This window comes from Haliotis cracherodii, unplaced genomic scaffold (assembly GCF_022045235.1).
Source record: "Haliotis cracherodii isolate W230 unplaced genomic scaffold, xgHalCrac1.p SCAF_7, whole genome shotgun sequence".
In the NCBI taxonomy this organism is placed as follows: domain Eukaryota; kingdom Metazoa; phylum Mollusca; class Gastropoda; order Lepetellida; family Haliotidae; genus Haliotis; species Haliotis cracherodii.
The window spans coordinates 47,172,769-47,187,718 of NW_027266330.1; the positions used below are offsets into that span (position 1 = coordinate 47,172,769).

Consider the following 14,950-nt stretch of genomic DNA (forward strand, 5'->3'; position numbering starts at 1 on the left):
TTCCTGTGAGTCTTCCGATTTCGAAGCTAAATTTCCCACCTCTCACATTATATATATTATGTACATATTTTGTTTATATCGCATATAGTGTCTCATAAGCCAATGTCTGAATGGACGCACTCCATACACCTTTTATCTTATGTGCATCGATTTTATATTGTACATAATTTAGAAACTAACAAAACTCCTGATATTACAAAAGTTAATACAAAACTGACGAAACGCAGAACTACCAACTGCATTGCAAACGATTATGTAATATAAACGGCATGCACGCTAAATGAAGGCGTAATTGTAGATATATACAGACCTTGCAGAGAAGCCGACGTTTAAACTGTTGTGACCTTTTTGTAGTTGTTGTAATTACGAAAGAATGTAGGTCATCTGCCTAAATCCACAGCATAAAATTGGTGATGCTTTATTTGCCTATTCTCTGTCTTTGCACCTTTCTTCGCGTTTCTATCATGTAATGATTATTAGGGCTGGGACGGGTAATTCGGGTAACCGGTTGGGGTGGGTACTGCGTAGGACCCGGGTACCCACAGGACTACCCGGGCCCGTGCTTAGTCACGTGATATATTGTTTAATGACACAAAGTATATAGAATTCTATGGTTACACTACAATGTTCGCTTTGCTTTCTCACTATGCACCCACCCCTTCTGAATTTTCATATGGTTGAATAAAGATATAACTTAAGTCAACTTCAGTGTATGAATGACCAGATTGTTTAATATGCGTATCTAAATACGTTTTAACAGGGCTATGCTAAAAATGTTCCCAATCAGACATTTTGAGACATCCCCTGAGACCTATAGCGGGTATCCGGGGTCGGGTAATCGGGGGATGGGTACCCGGGTAGTAAATTTGGACTCGTCCCCGCCCTAATGATTATGCAACGAAACGTATGTGTACATTGGAGAAGCCAGAGACCATATAATAGATTATTATATGGTCTCTGGAGAAGCTAATGTAATTTTCGTTACACACCTTGTAACGACCATATTGTCAAACCATTTTGTCTTTTGAAATAAATATGTTCAAAGCAATATCTAATTCACATTGGGCACTGATTTCAACAGATCGGCATAGATTGGCAATGGAAAGAAACTAAGAATATAGCCCCTCTTTAAGACGCTGCCGCGCGCATACTTTAATAAACGATGAACATCAGGAAATAATTATGAACTTCTGATATGCTGTTTGAAATCAGTTCTTTGTGTCCTGAATATACACTGTGTTTGAACTGTTATGCAACTAAAGAGACAGCTTTTCCCTTAGATAGTTTAAATCAAGTCTACGTGTCTGCAAACGAAGATACTTACCGAACGCGCTTGAGAAATTCCGCGAAGCAAGGGAGGCAACTCTATTTAGGGCACCTCCCAGTCATGTGACCTTGTCGCCATTAATGTTTTGGATATTGCGAGAGAAGTAAGGTACTGAGAATTATGATCGAGCGTTTCATCTCATTTCCGGGTTGATTCGTTGTGATACTGTAAGTATATCTAGTAACGAGACAGAGGGGGTACTTTCTAAGCGATATAAACATCCTATAGACGCAACGTAGAGACAGTTTTCGAGCTGCCAGAATGAAAGTGGAGCTACCATTGTACCAACTCAAAAGTCCCAGCCATGTTTATTGACAACGTTCGTCTGACATGGGAGATGACAATGACACGATACGTAATCGCAGGATTCACCTTTTCTAAATAGTTTTTTGCACAGGTAATTTTATTGGATGATCTTAATACATATATTCTGGATATTATTGCCAAAATATAGAATGATGTTTTGTTGAGAGCTACAAGGCATTGTTTATTTACATATGTTGTCTTCAACTTTAGCTACTTTGATTAAATTTATCCCCATGTTATGGGTTTTTGGACGCTTAAGAAACATTCATTGTTTTCTTGCTAATCATTAGAACTGTAAAACTTGTCCTTCACTTGTAAAAGACGACTTTATCTTAAAAACAAATCATCATGAGTATGTACAATGTTTGTGTAATCGCAATAAACATGGCCATCCCAAAACGAATGATGTCCAAAAACATATGATCTGACCCTACATCATGTGCACCCGGCATTTAGAAACCCTTGTTACCACCCTGGCTGGCACAATACAACCATCCAGACTAATAGTTATACAAGCAACAAAGTAAGCATGTATGTCACATTGTAAGTCCAATAATCTTGAACACAAAGTAAACCCATTTCACCTCTTCATTTGAATCATGTTTTTTTTAACATATCCTTGCCTCTTGTCTGCTACATTTTATAATCTAGTGTGGTCTCTTGATCAGTCTCTCAATAAGTGCTAATTATTGATTAGTACTTGTAGTAGGAACATGATGAAGAGGCTAGATAATGTTATACCAGCCAGACCTTGATTTAGAAATTGTTCCCAACCATTGAGTGTTTTGTTTACCATTTACCAATAAAACATAATTTGGACTGAGTAATTTCACTTGTCCTGACATTGTCACTGACCTGATTTGGGGTTATATCCAATATGCTGTTTGTTTGTTTGTTTGTTTGCTATATGCATGCAAATGGTGGGGTTATGCAAGCAGATGACCAGTTCTTCTTATTCATTTGCCAAAGCATAGAAAGCATAACATGATGATATTAAAGAAAAGGTGTCGACATGCTATAGTTGCATGTTTTATGTTCTTGGTGAAACTGCATTAACACTTATATCAGTGGTTCATATTGGGAATGGGGAGACAATCACTACAATCTGGAGCCATCTCCATTTCGTATATGCAAAAAATGGCTTTTTCCATGTTGCAAGCTGTCATTCAATATGTTAATATGCTGTCTAATCTCTTAGAAATATGTACTCTTAATCAAATATTTTAATATGTGTTTCAATCCATAACTTGCAGCAAATTTGAAAACCGTTATTGGCAACAAAATTATAAAGTTTGTGAATATTAGTTTTCTCTGATGCTAAGTGTGGGTACACTTTATATTTCTATGAATAGAGGTGGCGGGATATGTAGAAAGTCAGTTGTTGTAGTGTGTTGGGTGTGATGTGATATCTGACTTAGGTTGGTTTAGTGCTGACAATCATTTTCTAAAATGTGGGCCTGTTTTATCCATGTCATATATGGTGTTTGGAATTAATATGGGCATACATTTGTATATATTACATTGGCATAGTGCTAATAATCAAATTCTAAATGTGAGCACACTTTTTCCTGTCGTACTGATTTCAAATAGGAGGGCCCACATTTATGAATAGCAAAGCTTCAATTAGCATGAATTCAATTACAGAATTCTGATACTCATGTCCACATCCCAACAAACAGCAAATCATACTGACTACCCCACAAAATGTGTATGGTGCATAAATAGATGTAAATCATAGTTTTATCTTCTTGTTTTAGTAACCTTATCTTTATTTCAATGTTGACAAATTATTTCCCATACAAACCCACACACTATCCTGCTGTATCTAAGTATCCTGATTTTCATTTAAGTATGTCAAGACACCTGTAGAATAAAGCATATTTTTTTTAGATATTATTGTCATATAGCAAATATGAAATATGAAAGTTTATCACAAAATCTTCTGATGCAAATTGAACCCCACAATCATTCCATGTAGATAAATGGATTTATTTATGTTATTTGTTTTTGCATATGACAGATATACTTACATGTTACAGTCAGTGTCTATAAACAGGCCCAATATGCATATTGACTGATTCACTCAGGCAAGGTATATTTTTTCTTAAATTTTTCGTAATTTATTATTGCCTGAAAAAAAGGACCAGATTTTAGACAGACTGGCTGAAATGAATTGAAATGACTGCATAATGTAATGTCCTCAGTTTAATTTGAATCTATTTTGATCTTATTAAGATCAAAGTAACTTATGCAAGAAATTAAAAATGTTTTCACAATGAATTGAATGATTCTCCAAACATGAAAGAATACTAGAGTCCTTTTTTCTATGTTACTTATCTGTTTTAGCATAATATTCAGCTCAGAAACAGATGACTGCTGAAAAGTCATGCATGTGTAACCAAATACTAGTACACATGCACAAGTATGACAAGACAATAAAATAATAAGAGTCATTGTGCAATGCAGATATCTGTTGGTGTGAATAGAAAAAAGGATAACATTAATAATTTGTTTATGTTGGAATTTGAATCATCAGTTTAGAACAAGGAAACATAAAAAGCAAGGCCTAATGAAGTTAAGAATCAGTTTTAACTGTGTCACAATCATATGATTATTGTCAATGAAAACTGGATGTAGACACTGCAGTGTTAATACAATCAACATTATAGAGATTGACAATTAATATGAATATATTGTTTTATTTTATAAAAATTGTAGTTGGTACAAATACTCTTGAATATGTATTTTAACTAAATGTCCTCTGTGCCTGAAAATGATTTTTTTCTACTTTGTAAAATTCAAAAAAGGCCAAAATAATATATATCTTTCATTGATCATACTGAAATATAATCATAGTAGTATTTGGCAACAAACAGCTACCATTCATATACTTAAAATCCTTTTTTACAACATGCACCAATTAACCCTTAAATATCAAAACAGATTTCAATGATTTCCATTTCTTTTATCATGATATCTAGTTGATGACATAATTTGACAGTGCCTGTTACTCTTACAATTTCTTGAGAACATTTCTCATTGCTCTCTGTTATATATCTGACAAATACTTACATGTGTTGCTGTCAATATTCACAACATTGAGGCTATGGGCAACTTTACGTTGCATAAGACCTTCACATTTCGCGTACCGCATTGCCTTTACTCAAGGCTGTACATACCGAAATGCATGCATATGATGTAGCCTGCTCAGCGATACTACAACAAAGGTATAGGAACGTATACAAAATCTACTTTAATTTTAAAAGTGTCATATTCATACATCAAGGACAGCACTTTCAGTACCGATTGCAAAACGTCAACAAAGCGACAGATCGATGAACGATCAGCTGATTTCACCGCATCGTTTCAAACGCCTACCGTATATCGCTGTGTATAAGGCGAGTTTTTCGTACCTAAAATGAGGGGGCTAAGAAGGGGGGTCGTCTTATACACGGAGTCGAAGATCTCACATTTTTTTCCACTGGCGATGTCAACCGGCCTCCGATAGCCAGCCCAGCATTTGACAATAAAACTTCGCATTTCGTCCTAAATAACTGTTCAAATAACTATTTCCATACATAAACATGATTTGTATCTCTTTTCCTTGAATAAAGTTTAATAATTTCTGCAAATAAAGTTGAAATGACCCTCTCCTCGATGCAGATTGTCAAACCAGCTGACACGGTAAAACAATCAACATCCGTGAGTAGAGAGCCGGAAGTACCGGTAATCATTTGCATATTGCACATGTGACCTAACATGTGATAACCGGTGAAGCTGAAATCAATTCCCGCTGTTTTTACAGTTGTATTAACAAGTGTTGGAGACGGTGTGTACAAGTGATTGTGGAATAAAAACGCTGAATGTGAAGCAAACATAAGCCTAGTTAGTTACAACATAGTTAATTGGCGATTAAATTACTCACCATTGTCTCTTATATGTTATTACTTCATAAATGAATTTTATTTTACGGGCACCAATTTGGTGTCGTACCGTGTAAACACAAAATGGCGACGTGTGCCGGAGTTACACACGCGACCTATCATTGTAGAAAAAAAAAAAACGCAAGATAAACATATTTTTATTGCATATATAAGGTTTGTGTGCGCACTTGTGATGTGTGCGAAATACGCATCAGTCGGAAAGCGCACATTCAATCTCCAAAGTAACTAACTAACTAATTTGTGATGTCCGTGTGCGAAATACGCTACAGTCGGCAAGAGCACGTTAAATCTTCTACCAGTATATCAGTCAGACTTGTGATGTGTTTCATTCCAGGTCGCCTTATACACGGAGTATAGGATTTTGGGTTGATTTTTAAGGCGTGTACAGGGGGGGTCATCTTATACGTGGGGTCGCCTTATACACAGCGATATACGGTATCTAGTGGTTAATTATACAATATAATCAGTCGTGGTCATCCCTGATATATAATTAAATCAAGGAACATTTATTGACGGACATGGCAATAGATAAATCTTTGTTTAGGCGAAAAGATAAACTGTCCACACACAAGCGTGACTGTTGCAGACAGAGGTGAAGGTTATACTAATCTATAGGCGTCATAGTAACATGTAGTGCTCGTATCGCGCATACCACATGCGCCGTCAGTTTAAGGTTGGACCAACAAATCAGCCCACCAAGCGGGTAAGTGAAGGGAAGATAAATTGAAAAAGATCGCCAATTGGGATCGATGACATTCATCAACAGTCAGTGAGGCTGACCAGCCGATCCCGTTTGTCACCTCTTACGACAAGCCTTGTCGCCTTTTACGGCAAGTGTGGGTTGCTGAAGACCTATTCTATCCCGGATCTTCACGGGTCTGATGTTTGAAAGATAATTTTTATTTATCCGATACATGCCAAGGCTGTATTGGTATATCGGCATCAACAACCAATGACTACCGGTCTACCGTTATGTTGATCCACATTTATCTGTCAACATATCGATATTGTGATTATCTAGTACGTCGTACCTAGTGTTAGCATTTAAGACGATTGCTCATGTATCATTTTTAACATTTGAGTTTTCACCATGATAATGCATCTTCATGAGGCAAGGGAGTTAACTGACTGCATAAGTCCAGTTCCACCTTTGCTGAACTAGACTGGAATTTCTGGTTACACGTTAATTCCCTGCTATGTCCCTACTATTGACCAATCAGATTCCACCTCTCATATCACATTTGCTTCAAACAAGAGGCACCCAGTCAAGGCAATCTGATCGATAATGAAAATCTATATTGTTATTAAGTAGCAAAGGGCATCAAATCATGTGAGCACCTTGATTAAAAACATGAAAAGATTTGGAAAATATCTGTTCACGCCAAGTTGGCAGTACACATGCTTTGCAAATCCTGCAATCGACCAAATTCTGCACTGCAGCTTACGAACTGGGGTCAATTACGCTATCCGATTTGATTGGACTATGCATAGACTCGTTAGTCCAGCCAAAATATAATTCCTTAATTCCAGCCTAGTTTGGCAAGGGTGAAAATTGACTTTTGCAGCCAGTTAACTCCCTTTGTTTTGGAAAGTTGTGATTATGAAGCCCCTGTGAATTTTAGGGATGTCCTGATTCACCGATTGTACCAATGCATCTCACGATACGATATGAGATACATTTAAATTTATAATGATACGAAATTTTATTGAAATCGGTATCCATTTGTCCGCATATCAATTGATTTTTCTTTTCGAATTGAAATGTCATCATATTTTCTGAATTTGACACATACGAAAACTTTTTAGTTTCTGACACTTGTTTGAATAAACAGAATCAACCTTTTCTAAGTATTATTAATTTACAAAAGAATGATAGTGATAAGAACACATAATTGTGAATGTGGTATGTAAGTCAAAAGTTTGCTTCTAAATTTATGCATAAAAGGTCAGTATTGCTGTATCGAGATACATATCGTATCTTGACCTCAAAATTGAGATATACGCCGTCATATAGCTGGAATATTGCTGAGTGCGCCGTTAAACAAAAAAAATTAAAAAAATTGAGATACGTATCGCATCATGAGGTACCTGTATCATGACACCCATAGTCAATTGAGATGTTGAGATGTTTTTTTGGAATAGTACACTGACTTTGTTTGATCATTACAAATTGAAGGACTTTTTTATTATCATTTTTGGTAGTACTGTATTGTCATGATTCAAGGTCACTGGGCCAAGGTCATTGATCCATGACTCTCTCACTTGTCGATCTGTAAATATTAATGTACACAGGCATCAGTAATGGCAATTTCAAATCTGTAATGATTGAAGATAAGGGGTTGCCAGATCTACAGTCAGGCTTGATATCAGGATATAGTACAACATGTCATGACATATCTTGCCAATTAAGTTCTGGGTTGGTTTCCATGGTAACCAATGAACTGAATAGTTTTTCCATTGTGCTCTTGACTAATATAAAGCATATTGCAGTGGCAGTTAAATCACTTCTGTCAAATATTACAGTGGGACAACATGTTGTTGGACATGTTGGAGACAACTGTCATTTGTCCTAGGAGAAATGACATCCGATTGTGAAATGAATGGGAGTGTATGCTTAAAAACTGGTTTGTTGAAATGTCAAAATTGTACAGATTTGTGACTGACCTACAAAGCAAGTATTTTTGTAGAACATCGATCTTTGAACTCGGTGCTCATTTACAAAATTACACCACCATTCCTGGTGTTATGTGTAATTTGTCGTTGTTCGTTGAGCTTCACGTCATCAAACTTGGGGTACTTCACCCTTATGTGTATGTATACGTATGACGTTTTGCAGTAGTATGTCATTACTCATTCTGACAGCAGACCAGCTGGCTATCACATGACGCTTGTGTTGAACCTGGTACTAAATCAGTAAATGGTGCACCGTTTTGGTTTTAGGAATGTAAGGTAATACACAAAGTGAACAAACCCTGAACCTGCAGTTGGTTTGTGGATGACTATGATCTATAGATGGCACGTTACAAGGTGAGGTGAGGTGAAATTGGGTTTTACGTCACGTTCAAGATGATTGCACTTATATAGCGACGTGCATGCACATGTGTGTGTGTGGCTGCTTGTACTAGTCCGGACTGATGCCAATGTTGTATAGTGCTAGCCCACTGCGATACCATTCCACATTTTTAAATGAATACTCCACTCAGGAACAGCATACTGACTCCTAGTTGACAGTCCTCATTTTTGTCCCTTATGCTGATGCCAGGCAGGGTAACAACAAGTACCATCTTTTAACATGTTTTGGTTGCATATCTGGTTGACAAGGAGCTGAAGAGTCTGCATGGAGCGGGGATGATGATTGTGCCAATGACATTCAGTTGTGATTAACGTGACAGCTGGGTTATAAATATGATCTAATTAATGACAATCATCATGTCCCAGTTTCCATCGTTTGCTATTTATACCAGTAGCTAAACTATAAACATGACACTGATCATTGACCTGAGATTTTATTTTTCCTATTATAAGCATATGTAGTTCATAGGTACCTGTTAGTGTAACCTTGTTTGTCTAGTGCAACAAGGTTTCGATGTCAACATATACCAGGTGCAAGCTATATGTAGTTCTTTAAATCTTTAAATACTGCTAACATGGCTTTTCGAAGTGGATACCACAAAATTTACATAATATGTTTCGTCAATATTAATCTAAACAACTTCAATTTGGTGAGTTTCTTCCACATTCTGCTGACCAGGCAATTTCAGCTATCACAGAAGCATTGTGTCATTATGTCCTCACATTCCAAATGTGACATTTGGTTTCCAGTGAAATTTCAGGGCATCGAATACTGAATAACTCCCACAAATCTGAAGACACATCATCAGGATCATGTTTATATCCTCATTGAGACTTGATGTTGGCCTCGTTGAAGACTGGCGGGAGAACTATGTGTGTGACCTTTCAACCTAGTGTCATGTGTTTGGTGTATTGCTCCTGTCGTGTAGGGTGGGCAGACTGAGACATTGGGAGGATATGTTCATGTTTCACCAGATTTATTCATGTATAAATGGCTCTCTGTGACTTTGACACTTTGGTATGGACTGCTTCACTGACTACAGTGTTAAGAGTAACTCTGGAAAGACAGCGTTAGAAATTGGCACTAGTCCTGTAGTCCTTGCCAAACTGCCCAGTAGTTAAGGTATCCTAAGGACTGGTAGAAATTTGCCCTTCATAAGAGTTTTGCTACATGTTATCATTATAAGGACTAGTGGGCTAAAAAGGTTAGTTTCTCTGGCAGGAAGTAGTTGTTGCCACCTTGTGGGGAGTTAGAATAGACCATCCCCATGTTTGTTGTACGAGGTTTGGTGCCTTGGTTCATTGCATGTCCTCACACTCCTTGCCACTAATATTTGATTAATCACTGCATTGTCTGGTGCAGCCTTGATTGTTAATTACCACCGTCATACAACTGGGATGTTGCTGAGTGTGGCATTATAAAACAAACAAACACTTCAAGCATGTTGAAGCAAACACCATGTTTTCACCAAGTGTAGATACCTTAGACTATCCAGTGTCCACCTCCGTGGTCTCGTGGTAGAGCATCCACCCGGAGAGCAGAAGGTTCGGGGTTCAATTGTGTGGCTGTGTCATTCCAAAACATGTTAAAGATGGTACTTGTTACCCTGCCTGGTGCTCAGCATTGCGAGACTATAACCAGGACTGGTCATCTCAGAGTCAGTATACTGTGTCTGAATGGGGTATTTATGTTAAAGGGCATAGAATCTTAGTGGGCTTGCTCTATAAAATTGGCTTTTGTCCTGACTAGTATAAGCAGCCACACACACACATGTGCATGCATGTCGCAATATAAGTGCAATAATCTTGAACGCGACATTAAACCCCATGTCACCTCACCTCACCTAGCCAGTGTATTATATCTACATACTATTATGATACAGTGTTCCCGCTGGCTTTTGAAACTGCCAGTCAACTCTAAAAATTACCAGTTCCCCCTAATTTTTGTCAGTCCCAACTTTCAACAAATGAAAAAACCCATGAAAATCAACTGGTTTTAATTCTTTCCACTCTCTTGTTTTGTATAATATTTCATGACTAAATCACTGCGAATATATATTTAACCTTGAAGCAAAGCAAAATGTTATTTAATAGCACTAAAAACAGACAAGGGGAACCAAGAAGTCAACTGACAACTTGACTTTGTTCGAAATATGTACTTATTTGAATATCGTCAATGTTTTGTTCAACAACAAAGGTTTATAAGATGCTATATTTGCCGGTCCACAGGGACTGGCAGTAACATGAATTACCGGTCCAAGCTTAATTTTACCGGTAAAAAAATGGTAATTACCGGTAAACGGGAACACTGTGATATATACCCTACACAACTATAACTTCGTTTCAGAAGTGACGTCCCACCTCCAGCGCTCGAATCTTTAACTTGGCATGCGAAGCTATTATAGTGATTGGGTCCAGGAGATTATTCAGAATCATGTTAATGAAAGATGTAAGACAATGGATAGTCAAGGAAGCAATGATTCAGGATTGTTCTTTGTCCCAAATTAAATCATTATCAGTTAATATAGTTATCAATATATATATATTTAATAGCTGTACGGTACATAATATGATAATAGTGATGAAATCGAGCTGTCTACAAGTTTATCTCATCTCTTGACATCGGCTGATATATGCTTGTCATATCAGCTGACCTTTGACCCAGAGACTTCTGCACTGCTCTCCGGATTAGGATGTCCATGATCAGCTGGTGGAGATTAGTAAAATGATATGATTGCAGATCGTGATGTGTCTTCATGTCTCATGGTCTGTCTGTGATGGTTTCACAAGTTTTGTTGCAATATTGGATGGCTGACTTTTGAAGGGTAGGTTATACTGTTTGATGTCAGTATTTATATTGATTGGTATTGACTGGCTTTATCATTGTAACTTGACCATTTATATGCCAAATTATTTTTGTGTGGATTTCTTGTTACCATGCTTACCATAATTTGGATTACTTGAAGAATTATTCTGAAAGTGTAGCCTAGTGGATAAAGCATTCGCTTGTCACGCTGAATATTCTGAAGACCCAAGTTCTATTCCCCACATAGGTACAGTGTATGAAGCCTGGTGTCTCTCGTGATATTGCTGCAATATAGCTGAAAGCGGTGTAAAACCATACTCTCTCTTTCTCACTAAAAGTGTGCACCATGTTTATCATGTATAACTGGTTAACAAGTAGCTCATTGAATCATGCTGAATCATATCAGATTAAGTGTAGGTTTAGTTTTGTGTTCTTTCTTTAGAAGGAAGTTGGGTAACCAAATGGTTACCATTGTTAAAGCCTTCTAACATCAAGTTATGTTTCAAGGTGTGTCAGCACCATACCCATGCTTGTTGGTTTCACTAAGTGATAAACGTCTGAGCCTGCTTCACTTTGGGCTTTCATAAGCTGATCCACTATGATATATCTGACATATTGTTCAAAGCAGTGTTAAACCCAACTTGCCCCCCAATACTCCATCTGGGACTAAATCCACTCATCCAAAGTGCGAGTCCAGTGTTAGAAATTTGCACTAGTCCTATAGTCCTTCCCAAAATGTCCAATAGTTAAGGTATCCCAAGGACGAGTAGAAATTTGCCCTTTTTACATGTTTAAGGGTTTTGCTATATGTTATCATTATAGGGACTAGTGGACTAAAACTGTTATTTTCTTCTGCTGGAGTCTAGTACTACTCTGTGTGGTCTAGTTATAATCCATATTATACAATAACACTAACATCTACAGAACATGAACCATGATGGAAGCGGTAGTCTCCACAATTCTCGGCACTGACTCCATACACACTGTACATTTCCTAATAAGTCACTGATTAAATCCCGCTGAGTTCATTCATTTGTTTGCTCTGCAGTGTAACGATTGCTTTAGCAGTGCATGATATTTACAAGTGAGAAAGGAAGTGTATAAATAATGATATCACATGACACAAGAAGTCTTCACGCATGACTCATAGTTTCCTAGTTTAGGGAAGGGACATATTTGACTTGGACAGTGAAACACATTGTGTCTCAGCTGGTGGTTTGAGAGTGAGTATATGGAAATCACGATGACAGTCATGTTTGTGTAATGTTATCATGGTTATCACTGGTGTTTTCTTGGTTTCATGGTGAAGTAGGACGAGGCAAATCAGCTGATGATAAGATAATTTGTTGTTTATTAACTCTGGTCGCAGGTGCACTCCATGACTTCAGCATGTTCAGCCACTTGTCTGTAGACTGGGATTTTTTCTAATCCTGACACAACACATTGCAATTTCTTTCTGGACTTTGACCCTGTAACCCCAAACTCAAAACATGCCTCTTCCTCCTCCCGGTGCCCCCAGCCCTTGGTTACCAACAGGAGTTATCTGTCCCTGATCCCCTCACTGTCTTCTCATCAGCGCTTCGCTTGAACAAGACGGGGGACAGACGTGAGGGTCTGAGTATACTAATATCATGAATATCCAAATTCATGTAGTTTAGTAAGATTCAGGGTTAGAACTTAACACTAGCCTGCTAGCCCGGGGCTTGTACAAATTTCTGCGGGCTGGTACAAATTTCCTCATTGTTTTAACATGACAAGGGCATTTTATCATTGCCTGAGCTAGTATGGCTTTTGAGGTTAGTTTTAAACCCTGAGATTTCTACTGATTATTTTCCAATTCTATTAGTTTGTGTAACATGTAAAAACACAATAGTCTAAAGGTTTCAAGGCTTCTTGCTGTAGTGTTGATTAGCGGGGGTATTTTATCTACATTCTGTTCTAAATACAGGTATTCATTTGACATCATACCTTTAATACCAGTTTAGAACTGGCATTAAAGGTATGATGTCGAATGAATACATGGTGCTTCAAAATGACTTCCAATTAAGTAACACTTGTTTCCTGATTGACAAGTCATGGACCACCAGTCACGAGACTCAACTTGTGTGTGCTGTCTCAGCTGGAGTGTTGTGTAGCGTATGGAACTCCTTCCCTGTCTTTCACTCTTAGTACTCGGAAAACATCTTTTCCCACTAAGCATCCTTCTAAGGGCTTGCTTGTGCAAGGCAGCAATTTTGAAAGTAGGTCTAAGCCTTTCAGGACAGGTCTCAAAGTTGCGACTAAAAGTGTCGCCAATACGACCTTAATTTTAGTTTGTTTACAGTCTAAAATTCAGAGGGAGCCAAATGACTACCTAGACAAATATCAAGTGGTGACTAAATTCTATTTCTACACATCTGTAGACACACACACAAAAAATAACAGGAAAACACATCTGCTTATTATTGTACTCTCAAATAATTCTTCCTAAAGTCAACAATGACCAGAAATACATAAAAATTAATGTAATTAGTACTTTATTTTAGTTGACAATGCTCATTGGATAAGCAAGGATATGCCTATATTATCTCGTAACATAAATTGTATCATTGTTAGAGTTATTAGCAACAAAAATCAAGTACAGTTTCCACTAAAAAACAATTCAAAGACTAGTGCTATAACTTGCAAAAATGCTTATGGCTACCTACAATATTGGCTTGACTTCTTGATTTTACCACTGGCTACCTGGAAAAAAATACTTGTAGCCATATGGCTACTTGGTAAAAAATTTAACTTTGAGGCCTGCAGGAGAGTTATTTTGATTGGTTCCTGTTTGTTTGTTTGTTTGTTGTGTGACGCCACACTCCGCAATATTCCAGCTCTAAGACAGCGGTCTGTAAATAATCAAGTCTGGACCAGACAATCCAGTGATTGTCTTCATGAGCATCGATCTACGCATTTGTGAAACAATGACATGCATTAACGAAGTCAGAGAGCCTGATTACCCGATCCTGTTAGTTGCCTCTTATGACAAGCCTAGGCGCCTTTTACGTCAAGCATGTGTTGCTAATGATCTATGCTCTACCTAGATCTTCATGGGTGATTGCTTGTGAGACTTTCGGGGCTGTTGGTGATTAGAAGGAGCGAGTGACGTGGTGAACTGATCTGGGGTCTGTGTCATAATAGAATGCAGGCAAATTACCATGGATAATCCAGGATGCAGTGTTTCCTGTAGGTACCAGGTAGATGTGTTTGTGTTGCTGAGTATATATGTGTAGTAAAATGTTTTTCTGTGTTTTAATGTCAAGGTTTTACTATTTTCAACTAAAGCAATAGAAATTTGCTCTGGCCCTGTAGTCCTTGCAAAACTGCCCAATAGTTAAGGTATCATGGACTAATGGACTGAAAATATTTCTATCACTGAACTGTACAACATAAACACCTCTACCACTAGGAAACTCTTAATCCTCAGATATCCAATGTATCATATTTCCATCAGTGGTAGAAAATGGTGTT

At 37.6% G+C, this 14,950-nt stretch overlaps 1 protein-coding gene across 3 annotated transcripts in view; it reads left to right on the forward strand.

The window, feature by feature from the left end:
- Positions 1-1,408: 1,408 nt before the first annotated feature.
- LOC139448605 (E3 ubiquitin-protein ligase RNF13-like) overlaps positions 1,409-14,950 on the forward strand; it is a 32,140-nt gene continuing 18,598 nt past the window's right edge. For 2 of the 3 annotated variants that reach the window (XM_071230168.1, XM_071230170.1), the window contains exon 1: positions 1,409-1,494. The gene's annotated coding sequence lies outside the window, so the exon portion shown is untranslated. Of the gene's footprint in view, positions 1,495-12,627; positions 12,679-14,950 lie in introns of those variants that run through there. The other variant, XM_071230169.1, reaches the window with a different exon arrangement.